A 7,500-nucleotide genomic window follows, 5' to 3' on the forward strand; every position below is an offset into this window, starting at 1 on the left:
AAGGTAATATTTCCATTTTTTCATCAGAAGAGGCCCATCTTTTGAAGCCAGAATGGATTTTCCTTGATATCTAACATAATGCATGAAAGGATACTTGACCAACCATAGGATAGTCTGAAAATCATTAGCAAAGACTTCTGCAAAATGTTCTATTTTTCCATAGAAATAAATTCGTTCAAGAAGGACTCGAGAAAATGTTGATCGTAAATGAAAGGATTGGTTACGAAGAAAAAAGAGGATTGATTCGTATTCATATACATGAGAATTATATAGGAACAAGAAAAATCTTGGATTACTTTTTGTAAAAATAGAAATAGATCCCTTTTGAATAATAAGACTGTTCCTATTCCAATATTCATGAAGAAAGAGTCGTAATAAATGCAAAGAAGAGGGATCTTTCATCCAATAGCGAAGGGTTTGGACTAATTTTTCTATATGGATGGGGTAAGGTATTAATACATCTGACACATAAATTAAATGTGGAAATTTGTCCTCTAAAAAAGGAAATATTGAATGAATTGATCGTAATTTATGAGATTTAACTATCTCCGACCTTTCTAAAGAAGATACTAACCGTAGAGAAAATGGAATTTCCACAATAACTGCAAAGCTCTCTGATATCATTTGATAATACAAATTCTTGTTGTACTTAAAAAATGAATTTTGGTTAGAATCATTAGCAGAAAAAAGAAAAAAAAAAACCAAACGATTCTGTTGATACATTCGAGTAATTAAACGTTTTACAATTAAGAAACTAGATTTATTGTCATAACCTACATTTTCCAACAAAATCGATCTATTTAAACTATGATCATGAGCAAATATATAAATATACTCCCGAAAGATAAATGGGTATAGGAGGTCATTTTTTCGAGATCCATCTAGTTCTAAATATCTTTGATATTTCCACATGTATTAGATTTGATTGAAGCAAGGATAGAGGATTTTTATTGAGTTGGTTATAAAATGATACATAGTGAATGATACATAGTGCGATACAGTAAAAACAAATGTAGTATAATAAGCAAAGAGTAGATACCTCGGAAATAGATAAACTCATTATCATTAACGGGCTCCCCACCCTCTTCTTTTTTCCATCTAATTTGTTTATGTGCATTATAGGATAGGATAAAAAGATGATTAGAAATCCTTTATTTTTTCAAGTCAATCGCTCTTTTGATTTTGGAAAAAATCTCTTTATCAATATACTCTTTCTTCTACACATTCGTCTCCCCTTCATAGTGGAGAATAGCTAATAGTTAGGACTCATTAAAAGAAAATAGAAAATCTGCTTATAGAGAAACCTTTCCCGCATTAGGTACTAATTTATTTTTAACGTCTAATTAGATCGGATAATCGTTCAAATTAAGAACGTAAGCTCGTTGCTTTTTTGTTTCCCTATAATTGGAATCGTAGGACTCTATCCATTTATTAACTCGACCGAACTTTGAATTCATTTTTTTATGTTCCGCATCAAATCAAGAATTCAAATAAGGTTGGACCGATCCGGCAAAAATGAAATATTCGCAGAATTCTCCATTGATACGACATGCTGTTTTTTCCATTCATTCCTTTCAGGATCAGTCGTGGTCTTACAAACTATACCGACGGTATGGACGAATCCCTTTCTTCATACAAACGTGTAAAAGAAGTTAGCCGCACTTAAAAGCCGAGTACTCTACCGTTGAGTTAGCAACCCCCCCAAAAAAAAAATTATTATTATTATTATTATTATTAAAAATATATATATATATATTTTATACGTATATATACATTTTCTATTTTATTTTTATATTTATAAAATTATAAAATTTTTATATAAAATGTATAATATAATAAAATAATAAAATGTATAATATAATAAAATAGAAAAAGAAATAAAAAGAATTTTTTTTTTTTTTATTTTTTTAGAATTTTAAATTTCTATTAGAATTTAGAATTCTATTAGAATTTAGAACATTTTTTTTTCAATCAAACAAAACTTTTGTATCACAAAAAATCCAAGAAACCCATTACTTGAATAAAGAAAAAAACCAAATCTATGGAACAGAAATCTATGGAAAGAGAAATTTATGGAACAGGGATAAATAGATCCACAGATAAGATCCAATTATCTCAGATCGGATTATATTTATTTGATACACTGTTGTCAATATGAGTGTGAATATACTGAAAAAAAATCGATTTTTTCGTTATGTTAGCAGTCTATAGGTATGAATAGAGTATGAATAAAAGAAGAAAAGGGGGGGATAGTAGAGAAAAGGTTATACAAAGCTATATATGTATACGAATTACCCGCACCCTTTATTTCATTATTCATTATTTATTTCATTATTCATTAAGTAAATTGTGTTTGATTAAGGCGAAGTTCCGTAAAAACCCCTGCCTTCCTTTAAGATAAAGAAATAAGTTTTTTTTGAATCTTCAAGTGACTCCATAGAATGGATTCGCCTATCTCATATTTCTTAGAGTTCCAAGGACTCATAAAAAACCATTCAAAATATTGAATTTATATTTCATTTTGAAATTGCCTATCTCGATATCATTATTTGAATAAAGTTTTATTTTACAGTAAGAAACACATTTATTTTATCATCATAAGAGAAAAAACCCCCCATATTGATTAAACCATCAACGATTTAAAACAAATAAATGGGTTATCCCATTTTTTTTTTAGTGTAGTGGTGGATAAAAAGACTAATGTAAGGAAAATTGGAAGTTATTATTCTTTCCTACTGAATGCTAAAATCAGAATCGAAATACTAGAAAGTCATCTTATTTATCAGATAGACTAAAGAATTGTCACTGAAACTAATTATGGATATTCTATGTTAAATATTTAAATTAAGTAAATTAAGTAAATATTAAAATTAAGTAATAAAATTAAGTAATATAATAAGTAAAGAATCACCATTTTTTTTTTACATTACAAAAAAGGAAACAAAAGTGTTAATAAGCTAAGAATACATACATATAAGCATTTCCTCATTTTATGAGTAGTTTATTTGACTTGACTTGAGTCTTTCTAAAATTTTTCCTAAAGTTAAAGTAAAGTGAATAAGATATATGAATCAACTCTGTCTTAATTGTTAGATAGATTTAGAATTATTCATTTTAGAATTCGAATTTTTTATTAAAGCTAAAGACAAAATATCTTAAAACGAAGTTAGTAAAAAAAAAAATACATATGTTTCGTATGTCTTTTCTTTATTTGTTAATAAAGATTTTAACAGGCACAGACATTGAAATTGATATCTTCCATTAAAAATTAACTCCTATCTACTCCCCCAATTGTATGAGAAGTGATGAATGATAAATCAAATAAGGAAGAATCCTTTTTTTTATATAGAATATCTGGGACGGAAGGATTCGAACCTCCGAATAGCGGGACCAAAACCCGATGCCTTACCGCTTGGCCACGCCCCATTTATATTTCTATTCAACACTAATAAAAACTAATATTGGTATTGGTTCTTCGTCAATTCCCACCAAATATCTAGGAAATATATTAGCTTATTATCCGGATTTTGGTATGTGTAGATATAGAATTAAACTGAATTTATTGATCATAATATATAATTCAATTAAGATATTGTATAAAAACAGGATTTCCTCTATTCTTTTTTGATTTGAGAATTGAGGGATTTTTGATTGGGTGAGTTTAATAAAGAAGGATTTTTTATCTACCTGACTTTATTTTCTATCCATTTTTATATGAATAACATATTAATAACTCAGTCAAAATAAAAATACAATTATCTTCAAGAACAAAATGTTTGTTATGCTTAATATTTTTAGTTTAATTTGCATCTGTCTTAATTCTGCCCTTTATTCAAGCAATTTTTTCTTCACAAAATTGCCCGAGGCCTATGCCTTTTTGAATCCAATCGTAGATTTTATGCCAGTAATCCCTGTACTCTTTTTTCTATTAGCCTTTGTTTGGCAAGCTGCTGTAAGTTTTCGATGAGATCTTTAATACTGTCCTAAAATAATTCATGATTTATTCGACAAAAAAATTATAGCAATTGATAAGATCAGATAAGTCTTAGAGTATAAACTCTTAATCTTAATTCAAACATTGAAATTGTTGTATAAACGCGACAATTCTGGATAACCCAATTTTTTTTTTCTCATTCTGCACTTTTTTTCAATTTCAGATCCTATTAGAGTCCTAATTGTAGTTATGAAAAAAATATCTAATTTTCGGTATGTCTAATTTTCGGTATGAAAAAAAATTTTAGCAATAAAAGACTCGACTCTTATTACAAATGAATTTCGAAAAATTTCTAGAAATCACTGCATTTCTTGGTGTTAAAATAGAATATGTGGTATAAAAACAGAGAATCTATTTTTTTTCCAAACCAAAAAAGATCTTGGAGATTTTATAATGCTTACTCTCAAACTCTTTGTTTACACAGTAGTGATATTCTTTGTTTCTCTCTTCATCTTTGGATTTTTATCTAATGATCCAGGACGAAATCCTGGACGTGAAGAATAAAATTTGCTAAATTTGAACGAAAAGATACAAAAAATTCCAAGTCATCGCCGAGACCGGAAAGAGAGGGATTCGAACCCTCGGTACGAATAACTCGTACAACGGATTAGCAATCCGACGCTTTAGTCCACTCAGCCATCTCTCCCGATTTTTAAAGGATAATTACTATGTTATATTACAGAACAAGTAACACTTGAAAATGGAAAAAAGGATTTTTTATTACTTTTCTCTTTATTACTTTCATAATTACTTTTTTTCATAATTACTTTTCTATTCTTTTATATATCTATATATGTCTATTTAATTTAATATATGCTATTTAATATAATTAGTTAATATAATATTATAATTAGTTAATATAATATTTGTTAATATAATATTGAATTAGTTAATCTAATAATAATATTTTATTGAATGTATTGAATATTAATATTTTGAAAATAGATTCTAAATCTAGATATTAAATATGTAAATATTAAATATTTAATAAATACTAAAATACTAAGATATTCAATATTAAATATAGAGATAATTTTCTATTTTATTCAATTTTCTATTTTATTCTTTTATTCTAATTTTTTCATTTTTTTAGTTTAGAATTTTTTTTAGAATTGAATTTCTTTTAGAATTCAATTTCTTATTATTTCTTATTATTTATATCTTATTTATATTATTTTTATATTCTATTTATATTATTTTATATCTTATTCATATTATTTATAGAGGGGGAGGAGGGAGAGAGGGGGCGAGGAGAGAGGGAGAGAGAGAGAGAGAAGGGAGGCGGAGAGGAAAGGGCGGAGAGGAAGAGAGGCGGAGAGAAGGCGAGAGAGAGGAGGGGGAGAGGAAGAGAGAAGGAGGAGGGAGAGAGAGGGAGGGAGAGAGAGGAGAGAGGAGGAGAGAGAGGCGAGGGAGGGAGAGAGAGGCGAGAGGAGGAGAGAGGAGAGAGAGGGGGGAGAGGGGGAGGGAGAGAGAGAGAGGGAGGGAGAGGAGAGAGAGGAGGAGGAGAGAGAGGATAGAAGAGATAGAGGAGATAAAGAGAGAGGAGTATAGAAGGAGAGGATATAGGGATGAGAAAAATAGATAATTAAGATAGAGAAAGATAAAGTAAAATAGAAAGGAGAAAGAAGACGAAGAGGAGAAGAAGAAGACGAAGAGAGGCACTGAGAAGAGAATACGGGTAAGAAGGAACTGGGAGAGAAGAGAAGATAGAAGAAGACGAAGAGAGAGGCACGGAAAGATATAATACTGTAAGAATAGAAGATAAGAAATAATATAATTATAAATAATAATACTAATATAGATTCACTTATAATATAATATAATACTTGTAATATAATATAATACAACTTCACTTATAATACAACTATAATACAACTAACTATAATAGAATACAACTATAAAATAAAACAACTATAAAAAAAAAAGAAACTAAATATTAAAGAAAATATATAAAAAAAAAAATGCTCAATTGTCTTACTCGACAAAAGATTCATTTATATACTAATCACATCGTAGCGGATATTTAGTGGTAAAAGTGTGATTCGGTTTATTAATTATTAATTCTAATAGTCTAATAGTTAAGGGATCCCTCGGTTCATATTCCGATGAAAAACTTTATTTCTTAAAAAGATTTAATCCTTTACCTCTCAATGAAAAATTCGAGGAAGAATATACATTCTCGTGATTTGTATCCAAGAGTCAATTAGAAATTGAGAAATTGGATTATGAAATTACGAAACATAATTTTTTTTATTTGATCAATACTTTAAAATGAATGAGTATGAGTAAAGGATCTATGGAAAAAGACAGAAAAGTGTATTTCTAATCGCAACTAAATCTTCAATTTTTTCTTTGTTTTGTTTTGTATAGTCGAGATTGAAGCAAAATAAGTATTTAAAGGATGTCTTTAGTTTACTATAAGACATCGACTTCTTTTTTTAGCTCGGTGGAAACAAAATGCTTTTCCTAAGGATTTTTTCAAATAGAAATAGAGAACGAAGTAACTAGAAAGATTATTAAAATCCCACTCATCTAGAGGGATCATCTAGAAAGCGCCTTGTTTTGAATACATTAAGACAGAAAAGCTGACATAGATGTTATGGGTCAATTTTTTTTTTCGCTCGCCCCTTATAGCTGGATAGCTGGAAATTTTCCAGATTCCATAAAGGAGCCGAATGAAACCAAAGTTTCATGTTCGGTTTTGAATTTAGAGACGTTAAATTAAAGATGATGATCAACGTCGACTATAACCCCTAGCCTTCCAAGCTAGCGATGCGGGTTCGAGTCCCGCTATCCGCTTATATCCCGATACTCTCTAAAAATGAGAGAGACGAGATATGCGAAAGTGAGAGAGAAAATGGAGAGAGAAGAAGAGGAAAGAGAGAAGAAGAGGGAAAGAGAGAGGAAAGAGAGAAGAAGAGAGGCGAAAGAGAGAGGAAAGAGAGAAGAAGAGAGAATGAAAGATTATAATAAATATAATAATTAATATATTAATTAAATATATAATATTAATTAAATATATAATAATATATTAAAGAAATTTAAAATATATAATTCCAATTTTAAAATATATAAATATTTTAAAATATATAAATATAATAAAGATTAAAATAATAAAGATTAAAGAAATATAAATATAATAAATAAATAGAAATAATTATAGAAATAGAAATAATTATAGAAGATAGAAGAATTAATCCATCATTTAATTATTACCATCATTTAATTATTAATTATTCATTTAATTATTAATAATATTAATAAAAAAAAAAAAAAAATAATAAAAATAATAATAAAATAGAAAAATATATAATAATAAAATATATATATATATATAAAATATATATATAAAAATATATATAAAATATATAAAATAATAAAATATATAAAAAAATATATAAAATAAAATATATATTTATATAATAAAAATATATATAATATATATATAATAAAATAATATATATAATAAATAATAAAATATATATATATGGAATAAAATATATATA

The 7,500-nt window shown here is 27.4% G+C and overlaps 1 non-coding gene across 1 annotated transcript; it reads right to left on the reverse strand.

Annotated features, from left to right (window-relative positions):
* Nucleotides 1-4,552: 4,552 nt before the first annotated feature.
* TRNAS-GCU (transfer RNA serine (anticodon GCU)) lies at nucleotides 4,553-4,640 on the reverse strand. Its single transcript has one exon. It is a non-coding gene; the product is annotated as a tRNA-Ser (tRNA).
* Between the last annotated feature and the right edge of the window lie 2,860 nt (nucleotides 4,641-7,500).

Source organism: Jatropha curcas, unplaced genomic scaffold, assembly GCF_041381405.1.
Source record: "Jatropha curcas cultivar XTBG-Jc1 unplaced genomic scaffold, XTBG_Jcur_1.0 HiC_scaffold_745_pilon, whole genome shotgun sequence".
NCBI lineage: Eukaryota > Viridiplantae > Streptophyta > Magnoliopsida > Malpighiales > Euphorbiaceae > Jatropha > Jatropha curcas.